This window comes from Orycteropus afer, unplaced genomic scaffold (genome assembly GCF_000298275.1).
Source record: "Orycteropus afer afer isolate SDZICR_OR568_19922 unplaced genomic scaffold, OryAfe1.0 scaffold00161, whole genome shotgun sequence".
NCBI lineage: Eukaryota > Metazoa > Chordata > Mammalia > Tubulidentata > Orycteropodidae > Orycteropus > Orycteropus afer.
Window position 1 is genome coordinate 5,180,817 of NW_006921748.1, and position 13,382 is coordinate 5,194,198.

Below are 13,382 nucleotides of genomic sequence, written 5' to 3' on the forward strand. Positions count from 1 at the left end.
CAGGAAACTAATGAGGGCAGGTAGGCTCAGAAATTGTTTTGGTGACATTTGACCAGTAGAATGTTCCTGGAAAATGTATATGTCTGCTTCTCAGCTACAGACCCTTAAAGTAAAAATTCTACTCGTGTGCCATTTTCTTTGCTTCCTTCTTTTAGAAATGGCTCTTCAGAGCAGGACAAGAAACTTAGTTCCCCTAAATGGTGGTGGAAAAACAGTGTGATTCAAAAATTAAAACTGAGATCTTTTTTCTCTTTGAGAATATAGGATGTTTATCTAAAAGGAATGATTTGAAAAAGTGCAAGTGTATTGGGTTCTTGGTGGGCTGCCAGGTACTCCTTTGGGACCAAGATATGTATTCCCCTAGCCCCTGAGAGTGATATCCCTCTGCTCACAGATGGGCCTCTCTCTAGAAATTGCCCTCCACTAAAGATAATTGCCTTGTCTAATGTTCTGTCTGCTCCCTAGGTCCGTCTGCATTCAGTGATTGGTCAAGATTGGTGCAGAAAGGTCCCTTTCCTCATTTCAGGACATCTATGTAGGCTCATCCCAACTCCAGTATTATCTATGGTGTTGGAAGAAGCTTTTGTTGCAACTGTATCATGGTTCATCTCCTCCCTCTGTCCAATCCTGTTTCCCTCACTCTTTCCTACGTGTTGCTCCCTACAACCCTTCTCAATCAATTTCCTGCACGTCCATCTCCACATACAGTCTGTTTCCTAGAGAACTCATCCTTTAACCAGGAAGGCTCTTCTCTCCACAAATGTATTCCCCACCCATGGGCCACAGTGTCCAATATCCTACCAATAAGTTTCTGTTTTTCTTTCACAAGGAGAAAACACTTTCACTGGCACTCTAAATCCAGTTTGCTTTCAAGCCCCTCCATTACTTAATCCCTTTCTACATAGCCTATGACTATCTCTGTTTTCTGATGTGTGATAAAAGCTCTAGCAAACTTTTTTCCTTGTGACAAATCTATTCCTAACATTTGCTGGGCCTAGGATGACTGTACAAATGGAGGAGCACATTCTATATGTCTAAATATTTAAAGTATATAAGTGACAAATTGTTAAATTAAATGTATTCTATTCTCTTCCCTTGATTAATACACCTTCATAATGACCTGGAATCTCAGGTTCAAATTTAGAGTTCTTGTACATCTTGGAGAAACTCACCAGAATATGGCAGCCTGGAGAAAGCAAGACCTCCCTTGCCCAATCATCTTTCTTTCCACTCCTGGCTCAGTACCATACCACATTGTAAGACTACATGTGAATTTGGATCCCCAATTTTTATGTCCTGGTTCTGTCCATACATCCTGTTAGTTGCCCTTGGCCAATTCTTGACCTTTGGGTGTTCCTTCCAGATGCACTCCTCTGCTTTTGGGGATGTGGTTGTAAAGACCATGGAATGGAATTGGAGACATTTGGTCAGGGAATTCCAGGGCACTGGGTCCCTGGAACAAAGTCAAGAGTGGGGGTCATAGGTGCTTGTTCTTGGTGGTCATGTTCCCTTGACCTCATAGAGGAATTGCCCCTGTGGGGGCACACCTAGCTACAGCAGAGCCAGAGAGGGGCTCTCTAAAGGCATCAGGCTCAGAGCAAAGAGCTCTCTTGCCAAGTCCAAGGACAGAACTGCTCTCTGGTGTCAAAGTACATCATATTTACCTTTCAATAATTCGATTTATAATTCAATTCAATTCAACAATTCAATTTATAATTCTCTTTATCTGAAGCATCAGTTCAGTTGATTCCCCTCCTCCTTCCCTCTCCCTATTGTATTTATCCTCTAGGTCCCAGTTAAGTGATAGTCTTCTTCAAAGTTCCCTGATCACTCAAATTTAGTAAAAATCTCTGTCTGTTCTATATGTCTATGCCACCTGATTTAGCCTGTGTCATGTGGGATATCCTGCTGAAGAGTGAGTCCTGTTTCTCAGTGGCTTGTGGAAGATTAGCTCATTAGATGTACTGGACTAGATTTCTTCTCTTCTGTTGTTTTATTCCTTGTTTCTGACAATTGAAAGAGAGCCCTCCAACTAGGCCCTACCATTGGCTCCTTTCTTAATCTCCATAACTTGATTCCTTATTTTGAATGAAAATTGGTCTCCTTAGAGCAGAGATTTAAGTGTGTGTTGGGAGATGGAGTGAGAGCTTGGCTAGGGGTGTGATAGGGAGTGTTGCCCTAAACAGTGATCACATGACTTTAGTGACCTACTAGAATCCAGAGTGATGGCAGCAAAGAGGTTTGTGGAGAAGGCCCTGGAGATAGGGGGAAAAATAATGCAAACCAGGGAAGAGGAAGAATACGATGGCAAACCTGACCTACTCAATATTTTTTCTCTGTTCAATCCTTAAACTTCTTCCAGGGAAGGGCTTGGCCCTGCGATTCAGTCTTGTGGATTTATTTCTCTTAAATTGTTAAATTGGTAAACAGGTCAAAAATGAAACACTGAACACAGCTAGCATAGATAAGCACCTGAAAAAAGAAAGACTTAAAGGAATTTTAAGTAAAGTTTTAGTAGTTAAAGCAGTTTTAAAAAGGATTGTATCAGACATTTGGAGTTCATCAGGCAGCTTCCCCAGGATCTGCAAATGGGGGCAAGGATACAAATAAATGGGATTATCTTAAAATAAGGTAGATCTTCCTTTATTGACTGAAGGGTGTCATTTTCCCGGATGCAGAAATCCCAAGGTGAGATCAGTTAGGTCACTGGAATGCATAATGCTTTCTTATTCAGCTGTTTTGGAGTGGGAGACATGCCAGTGAAACTAAAGGGAAGGCCTGGTTTTTAGTGCATTCATTTTAGGTTAGGAAAAAAAATGCTATTTCTTCTAACAGACTCATAGACCAAAGTAACCAGGGTATGCTGGAAAGGCCATTGTTTTCAGAGGTAGAAAGCCTGCTCAGGTTGCCCTGAGGATTTCACCCAAAATCTGACATCAATATTGGTGAATTCTTAGCTGTATTTATTGAGTTCCACATAAACGGAGTTTATTTTCTGGCATATTTTTATTATACTCACTTAACAAATATTTAGTGCAGCACATTCTGTGTAAATCTGGGCCCCAAAAGGGATTCTGCAGTAGCTTTGCTTTCATGGAGGCACCATGCCCACACTTCTTCCCACAGTGCCACAAATTCTTCCTTCCCAGGCATGGTGTGTGAGGTCATGGTCATAGAAGAATCAAGGAGCAATTCAATCTATGGATTTTGAGAAGACCTCACTAAAGAAATAATATACGACCTGAGCTTTAAAAGATAGGAATAAACCTGGCATGCTCAGAGAAGAGCTGATGAGCCAAGGAGAGTAGAGCCAGGGACTGTAGGAAAAAAGGAGAAATCTAGATAACTCCATATTGTGGAAGACCAGAGTAAGGAATTTGTCCTAGATTTGTTAAGCAATAGAGAGCCACTGAAAATAGGAGAAGCACACTTAGTTTAGTTTTCATATATTATTTTGGTAATTATTATGTATTAATGTGTGCAGGCCAGAGAGATGGCGGTTCAGAGGCAGCTGATGCAGGCAAGTGATCCAGCTTCTCCATTACAGTGAAAACAGTGTTGGGGGGGAGGCAACATGACAGTAGGAGAGAGGACCATCGTGGAGGAGGAGTGAACAAGTTTGACTACCAACAGGACTTCAGAAGTGAGAAAAGAATAGACATTGAAGGGATCTTGGAGATTCTAAACACAGGATCTGGGAGGATGTTGTTGCCTTAGAAGGAATTCCTAGTTTTACCACCTTTTGAAAGTGTACCATAAACTAGCCCCACACCACCATCTTTTCCAACAGGAAAATATCATGAAACATCTGACCATTGGTATTTCAGATTCAGCTGTCACCTATAATTTAAAAAAAAAATAAATAAATAGAAAAGAAAGTTATTTTTGGAGAAGTGATAAGCAAATTAAAATAAAATGAATATAACTAATCTTATGGTCTATATTTTTGAAAGTGTTTCTAAACAGTGGAGATGGATTGACAGGATATGTGATCAGAATGGGATTAGTTGCAAAATACAGCATCTATAAGAACATATTCATGACAAGAAAATTATGATATGCTCTGAAATCATCTCAAACTCAGCAATAAAATCAACAGGCTGGATATCTACTGCTTCAATGTATCCAGGTAGTGAAAATCAGGTGGTATAGGCAATGGCAGTTATCATAAACTAGGAGCCCACCTCTAGAGGGCCAGACAGACACTCTTACTGCCTTTGGCATCCACTAAAGGAATAATAGTTCATATTAGGACCCTTCCCCACAAGTAATCCTAGGAATTTCATATTTTTTCCCTCTAAATATAATTTGGAAGGGTTTACTCATCTATGCCAAGAAATTTGGAAGATAGCTGTGGGCCAAGCAACTGGAAAAGATCCATATTTATGCCCTCTCCAAAGAAAGGTGATCAAAGAGAATGTAGAATTTATCAAATAATGTCATTAAAAACACATGCAAATAAAATTTTACTGAAAATAGTTTTAAAATATTTGTAGCAGTACACCAATAGGGAACTGCCACAAATTCAAGCTGGATTCAGAAGGGGATGTGGAATGAGGGATATCATTGCTGCTGTCAGCTAAATCTTGGATGAAAACAGAGAATACTGAAAAGATGTTTTTGTGTGTTTTATTGACTATGGAAAGGCATTTGACTTTTCTTATGTGGAACCTGTACATAGACCAACAGGCAGTTGTTCAAACAGAACAATGGGATATTGTGTGGTTTAAAATCAGGAAATGTGTACATCAGGGTAATATCCTTTTACCATGCTTATTCAATCTGTATGCTGAACATATAATCTGAGAAGCTGGACTATATGAAGAACACAGCTTTAGGATTGGAAGAAAATTCATTAGCAACTTATGATATGCAGATGATACATCATTGCTTGCTGAAACTGAAGAGGACTAGAAAAGCACTTTCTCATGAAGATCAAAGACAACAGCCTTCAGTATGGATTACACCCCAACCTAAAGAAAACAAAAATCCTCAAAAGTGAACTAATAAGCAACATCATAATAAATGCAGAAGAGATTGAAGTTGTTAAAGATTTAATTTGGATCCACAATCAGTGCTCATTGAAGAAGCAGTCAAGAAATCTAGTGGCATATGACATTGTGGAAATCTGCAAAGGATTTCTTTAAAGTGTTAAAAAGCAAAGATGTCATTTTGAGAAATAAGGCATTCCTGACCCAAGCCAATAGGAGCTTTGGTGGCCCAGTGCCTAAGACATTTGACTGCTAACCAGAAGGTTGGCGGTTCACACCCACCAGCCTCTCTGTGAAAGGAAGATGGGACATGTTACTTCCATAAAGATTCACCACTTCGGAAAACCAATGGGGGTCGCTGTGAGTTGGAATCAACATCATGGCAGTGAGTTTGGCTGTTTTTTTGGTTTGACCCAAACCATGTTATTTTTGGTCACCTCATATGCATGCAAAAGCTGGACATTGAATAAAGAACTTCAAAAACAAATTGATGCATCTAAATTATGGTATTGGTGAAGAATATCAGATATACCATGCACTGCTAGAAGAATAAACAAATCTTTCTTGGAAGAAATACAGCCAGAATGTGCCTTAAAAATAAGGATGGAGAAACTTTGTCTTACATACTTTGGACATGTTATCAGGAGGGACCATTCCCTAGATAAAGTAGAAGATCAGGAAAAAAAAGAGGAAGACCTTAAAGGAGATGGATTGACCCAGTGACTGCAACAATGGACTCAAACACAGAACTGATTGTTAGGATGACATAGGATTTGGTGATGTTTCATTCTGTTGTACGTAGGTTCACTATGAATCAGAACCAACTCAATGGCACTTAACAACAATAATAGCCACATAATCAGTGCTGATTTTATTTCTCCCATACAATATTTTTATTTTATTTTCATTTCTCTTTCTGATCATGCTATTAAAATGATAACAGTTTCAAGATGTCAACTGAAAATTCAACAGAAAAAATATCTCAAGTCTGACAGAGTAGCTTACATATCTGTCTGAGAGAAGATAATTTTCTTCTTTATTGAGAGAAAGATTTTCTGTCTGAGGAGTCAAGAAAGAAGAGTTAGACATTGTGAGGTGTAGAAACTTCTTGTGGCAGTTTGGACTTCAGTACTGATTCCTGGGAGCTGAACCATACCTGAGGTCAATGAGTTGAGCTAACCAGGCCAAGAGGCCTCACCTAGGGTTCTAATATTGATTGAACCTCAGAGCCTCACCTGGTAATTTACCATGACCACATGGCGATGCCAATCAAGGCTTTGGAATATGTGGACTCAGTGGAACTTACAGATTGAAGAAAGCAAATATTCTGTTCTCAGGGGAGTAGCATATCCCTTGGGGTTATGGAAGTTTTGTGTTTAAACCACATCTTATGCATCTCTTCATTTGTATCCTTTCAGGTTATAATTAAAAAGTTGTTATATTGTTGTTATATGCCCACGAGTCGGCCCCAACTCATAGTGACCCCTCCTTGGGTTTCCGAGGCAGTATCACTACGGAAGTAGGATTGCCCAACCTTCCTTCCGAGGAGTGGCTGGTGGGTTTGAACTGCCAGCCTTCTGGTTAGCAGTCAAGTGCCTTAGGCACTATGCTACCAGAGCTCCCTGGTATTAAAAATACCAATTCTATCTTCCTTAAATCTTTCTATAGGTTAGCCTCTGGACCCTGATAGAGGGCAATCTCTCCTCTTTAGGTGTGGGACTCTGTGAGCACATTAGCTAAGTGTCATGTAGTCAGAGCTGATCAGTACCTGAAAGCTCCTGATCCTCAGATATCTCTGCTGTTGCCCACCAAAATAGACACTCTAGGATAAAGGTATTTTCAATCACTTCGGATGCATGTGGAAGCTGGGCAATGAATAAGGCAGATCAAAGAATAGATGCCTTTGGATTATGGTATTGGCAAAGAATACTGAATATACTCTGCACAGTCAGAAGAACAAACAAACCTACCTTGGATGAAGTACAGTTGGAATGCTCTTTTGAAGAGAAAATGGCAAGACTTGGCCTCTTGTACATTGGTCATGTTGTTAGGAGGGTCCAGTCCCTGGAGAAGGGCATTGTGTTTGGTGTAGTAGATGGTCAGCAGAAGAGGAAGACCCTCAATGAGATAGATTGATACAGTGGCTGCAAGAATAGGCTCAAACATAGTGATGATTGTGAGGATCGCACAGGTTTGGGTAGTGTTTCATCTTGTCATACATAGGATTGCTATGAGTAGGAACCAACTCGAAGGCACCTACCAACAACAGGATAAAGGTAGCAGTTCTATGTCTTGGAGGGATGTGTGCCCACTAATGACTTTGAGCCCAGTTGTGACATGGGTTAAAAATTGTTCCACTAGGACACTAGGAATAACAAAACACCAGAGTTTATTAGTAGGTTATTTTGGAATGCATTACAAAAGGCTCAAAATTATGTTTAAAAGCATTATTTTGCTCAAACAAAAACTGACAGAATTATAGCATGAGTCCCTTGGATGGTTCAAGTGTCTTGCTACTATCACATGAGTGTTCATATAAACAAATAAGTCCAGACAGAGACAATTTTCAAAGTATCAGATTAATCCACCAGGCTGTATAAATACGATGACATTCCTTGAGAAGAATCACGGTAGATGTGAATGTCAGCAACCTTCTTTGGTTAGAATGACAAGGCTCAGACTCCCATTCTCTGGTGTGTTTGATAGGGCCCAAATGGATAGACCTGCCTTGTTCACTGACTCTCCTGAGTAGGCCCTTAGAACACTTTGTTCAGTAACTTTTTCACTGAGGTAGTCAGAAGCAGCAAGGAGTGAGTTTTCATGCACAATTTGATCAATTCTTTTCAAGCTGCAATGTGCACTGGAATCATCTGAGGAACTTGCTAAAATGTAGATTCTGATCGGGGAAGTCTGAGTGGAGTCTGAGAGCCTGCATTTCTAACAAGGTTCCAGGTAATACCAATGCTGCTAATCCACAAGTCACACTTTACCAGGACACAAGCTAAACAAGTACCACAACAAGTTGCCATGGAGTCAGCTCCAACCCATTAAAAATAAATAAAACCAAACTCAGTGCTGTCAAGTCTTTTGACTCATTGCTCCAACCCATGGTGACTCCTTATGTAGGTTCCTCAATGACTGATTTTTTTCGAAGTAGGTCACCAGACCTTTCTTTGGAGGAAACTCTGGGTGGAATCAAACCTCTAATATTTGGGTTAGCACATGAGCATGTTAACTATCTGCATGACCCAGGGACTTCAAGTAAATTAACTAAGTAGGTAAATTACAGAGGGCTGCTAGTTATCTTTGGTAGGCATCTTAGAAATCACTGTTTTTTGAGATGAGCCACTGAGCCACTCTATCACTTTTGCACGGATTGGTTTATCAAATTACCCCATTGTTCTCTCTTCTAGATCTAAGGTCTCAGAAAGCATGGCCCAGATCGGTGAGGGGAAAAAGAAAGTTCCAAAATATGAGATGAACTGTGCCATGAGTAAAGAGCACTGATTTAAGAGTCATTAAGTATGGCTCGGGTCCCAGTTCTTACACTTACTAGTTGGGTGACCCAAAGCACAGCACTTAGCCTGAGATTGAGGAGAATAGCAATGCCAATCCAGCCTGCCTCTTGTGAGCAGCAGTGTGGAAATGGAGGGGACCCAGCTGAATAGGTGTAAACTGTATGAATGAATGTTTTGAGGTAATGCCCAGTCAGGACAGATCTAGATGGGATGTAGCAGTGGAAAGTCCTAAAGAAAGTGTTGGGGGTGGAGTGGGAAATTTGAAATTTCTCTGTGTGTCTTCCTGAGTCCCATGAGTCTTTCAGTAAGATTGGGTGCATATGCAGACCAGCTGTGCATGGTGGTGGGGGGCATGATCAATGAATGCATTCAGATTTCTCACACCATTCTTCAGGGAGGGTGGCAGGAAGACAAATGTAGCTTATTTTCTCCAGCTCAGCAGCTCGTTTGCATAAAATGCAGGCAGGAGGATGAAAAGGAAGGGAAATATTAAGTGGGACAGAAATGCTAAAATAGGTCAAGGAAGAAAATGAAAGAGTATTTTTCTATTTGCTTCATAAGAATGCTGTTAAAATTAGAACTGCAACAGATCATAAGATCAGAATTATGAACTTTTTTTTTTTTTTTTTTTTCAGGCACAAAACTTCAGCTACCAAAGCCTTTGCTATCTAGATAAGAACTAACTAAAGATGGTGTATATATTGGGCAGGCTGTGCATTGTGTTTGTTTTCGGGGAGAGAGTACTAGGTTGCTGGCCTGATTAGGTCCTTGGTAAAACAACTATGTATGTAGACAAAGTTGTTTCTAGCACCCCACTTTCTATAACTCCTGATCCTCTCTGTCCTTTCACTCATTCACAGGTGCCTATTTCTGTTTGTTAAAATTAATGCACACTAAAATGTTAATGACATGCCATATTACCTTTCCTAGTTGTGCTTATAGTTGTTTTACTTTCTGAAATTGCAAAGCAATTTACTTTTGCTATTATATATTCTAAGGTGAATAATCCTCATCACAAAGCACTGAAAGTGGACTATCAGATACTGTGTTTGGTGGTCACATCAATTTTCCTGGTCTCAGAGGCCTTTCTAGCTCTGTAAAATCACAGCCTGTATCCTTCATTATAAAGGGCTTTCTTGCATTCATGCACAAAAAAAAACAAAAAACAACAACAGCAACAACAAAACTCTACTTGCCTCCTTGATGGATCACTAAAAAGAAAGATGATGAAAAATACTTGCAAGTCATTCTCAGAAAGAAATTCTATTATATCAGGCTTCAATTGTCCTAATGCTTATCCTCTTATCTACTTGTGTAACTTCCTTACCTCCAGGAAGACTAAGACCTGAACAGACAGGAAAGGGAAACATCAGGCTCAGAATCTGCATTTCAGATAAGAAAAGGATAGAGTGAAGACCAATACAGCACAATACACCTATGATAGTACTTCCTGAAAATGAGATGGGCAGGAAGTTGTGCAACCAACACCATGGCTCTCTGACTAGTCTACCATTACTTCTAGTCTCTGTCACATCTCCCTGGAATTAAAGAAGATGATATCATCATGATTTCTTCATACTAAATCTGGAGACTTAGAACTAGAATGAAGCTGGCTGAAATTTAAATCTTGATGACGCTGGAAACGGGACTAGAAGATCAAGTGGGGCTGAGGACCTGAAAATATAGGGTTCATGGAGCTAAGTTCAAGTGACTAGAGGAGCAGAGGTTAAATTATCAGCTGAACACTGAGACTTACTGTGGAATAAGACATGCCTTGATGGACCCTCTCTCTCCCCAAGAATAAATTCATTCCAATAATAGGATAGCTCAGCTGGAAGCATCTTTTAAAGCAAGTGGTTTCTTCCTCTGGAGGGATTTCTCCTTGTCCTCTGTAATCATGAGAAGCAGAAAGGCAGCCCCTTCGAGGTGCAACAGGAGTTGCATCTCTTGACTACAGCCCTTGTTGATGTGAAAATTACCCACTGATGAAATCTAGGGTCAAAAGGCAATGGCTTTGATGTCACTGCAAAGAGCTGTGCACTGTGTTGCCATCTCAGATGGAAATCTTGGGCCCCTTTCACACTTTGCCTTTTAAAAAATATTTCCTTTCCAAAGACATTTCTTTGTAAATAAAGAACTATGAGTCATCTTGTGTTAGAACTGGAAAGAAAATTCACTTTTCCTATAATTAAGCAATAATTATTGTTCTTTCCTCTGAGGGAGGTTTCAAAGAGATAAACAACTCCCAGATAAATAAGGCTTAGAGACCATGGGCCAAGGCTTCTATTGATTTGTAATATATTTCTCTCTCTCTCTTTCTTTCAAATAAGAAAAATAATGATAGTAATTATTTTTTTTTAATGATTCCTTTTTTTAATAATTTAAAATTACTAGTTTTAAACACCACTCATATAGTAATTGCTTTTATGGCCCTGGTATAACTTTTGGGGAAGAGGGAGATGAAATGAGATGCTGAGAAAACCTCTTCACTAGCTGGTCAGCATCTCTAAGACACAAAGCAGTCTTGCAGCCAGTAGCAGATCTACCAAAGCTTCTTCAACTCTCAGTCTGGACTGTATGCGGAAATCTGTGGTAGCAGACAAAGAAAGTCTACTGAGTGTAGTCCATGTAGTGAAGGGAGAGTAATTTTAGAATACATATTTTGTATAAATAGGTTAGCGGGTGTGGTGATTATGTTTTTGTGTCAACTTGGCTAGTCCTGGTTGAGTGACTGGGCAGCTGGATATAGTATTCCCCATGATGGGACTCCATGGTGTAATCTACTGTGAACAGCTGAGTAGCTGCCTTTGGGTATGTGGTCTGCTTCCCGTATATAAGCAACCACTTTGGGAATGGTCTCTAGCCTATGGCACGCTTGGACCCTGCATGTAGCTGTGTCATTGCTCAGCAGCCTGCTATGCTCTGCTGCCTTGGGACTTACAATGGACTTAAGTTAATGGCCTGCCATGTGGTTTGGTAACATCTGGGCTTGCCTTTTTACTTGTCAATCTTGGGGCTTTTCAGCCTCAGCAGCAAGCAGCTGTCTGACTGAAGAAATGCCTCTAGCTCGAGTGGGCCAGGAGCAGGAGGCAGAGCTGGACCCCAAGGTTGAGGGGCTTTCACCCAGCCTGTAGAGCCTGGCACTTTGAACTTGGAGTTAAAACCTCCAAATTGTAAGAATAAACTCCTATTTGTTAAGGCCACCCCATCTGTGGTATATTCTTGTCAGAGTGGCACTAGGTAACCAGAACAGATGGCAATTGAATCATTGACCTTGATCTTGGTGTGTGGTTTATGGCAAGTGGGCTGGACTAGGATATAAATACCTGGCTTAAGCCACATCATACCTTTGTGTGAGCTCAGTGATGAATCACTTCATTTCTTGGTGTTTACTTAATGCTACAACCATTGATTGCAATTCCTAACTTGTCTACCTCACCTCACTGTGGCATGTTTATCTTGAATGACATAATATATATATTCCAAATGAACATTGTTGTAGAATGTTTGGTCTTGGGGTCATGAAACCTCCGGATTGGAAAAACTCTACAAAGGGAATTTTGGTTTGAAATGTTTTCACATTTTCCAGTTTCCTTAAGAGAGAGACAAAGCAAACCAACTTTTGAATGCATAAAGAAAGAAGGAGGTGAGTGATCCAGAGTTGAAAACAGCTCTTGAGGTTTGTGTTCCAAACCAGTTCTACAAGCTCTTTCTCAATTGTGGGGATAGAAAGGAGCTGCACCATGTCTGGGCCAAAACTGGAATCAACTGCCAACTCCTCCATTAGCAAGGAAGGTAGTGGATTATCATGATTAAGCAAGTGACCAGAAAGTCAGTTAATTCACAACTTCCTGCTTATTGTGGGTAATATTAGTATATCTACCTGATAGTGTTGCTATGAGAATGAAATGATATTCTTCAGGAAATGTGCTTAGCATAGTTTCCGGCATATAAAATACACTTGATAAATGGCTTATAAGGATGGCCCTATTAATTTTAGAGGGAGTACATTGCTGACTTATAGTATAATTTGAGGGGCATTGGAAAACCTGCTGATCCAAGTATTTTCCCTTTCAATATTTCCTGGTGGTTCCATTCCATTTTCTTCTTATTCAAATGTATCCCATTTCAAGAGAACTGGTATCATTCTACTCACTGAGGTACCAGGCCTCTTTTGCTCACCACTGTGCACCCAAACCCTTCACAGTGTGCTTGGCACATAGTCATGCTGAGTGAACATATGATTAGTAACCTTGTGGGATCAACGATCCATGTGGTCCAGTCTCAAAGTGATGTCATAGTTAAAGAAGCCTAATCAAAAAATAATTTCAAAATAACTCAGTGTCTTTTCATGAATTTCTCCAAGCCTAGAAGAAGATATGAAATCCACAGTAACACTTTTTAAAATGCTAAATTCCCTAAATTAACTTCCCTCACAGAAGACAGCAACTCCTGTACCACTCCCAAATTTCTCAAACTGGACTTTTTTCAGTCCTCATGTACTTCTCTTTATTTTCCATCTGTACTAAGAGCACATCTGACAAGGCAGGACTCTACTTAGGGGTTGTGAAGGGTGAAAAAAAAAGGTGCAAAAGTAAAATCTCCTTTAGTTAACATTGAAGGAAAAGTGGGAAACACTTATATGATAATTCATTGTTTTTTTTTTTTTTTTTTGCTGTTAAATGAACACTTGACTGAATGCAAAAAATTTGATAAACTCTACCTGTTTTATACCCCAGTAGCAGCTTCCATCTGTAAAAGTCCCTAGAAAATTAATCATCCACTATGATTTTACATATCTAGTTTTGTCTATATATGACGTATATAATATATGTCTATATGTTGTTGTTGTTGTTGTTAAGTGCCGTCGAGT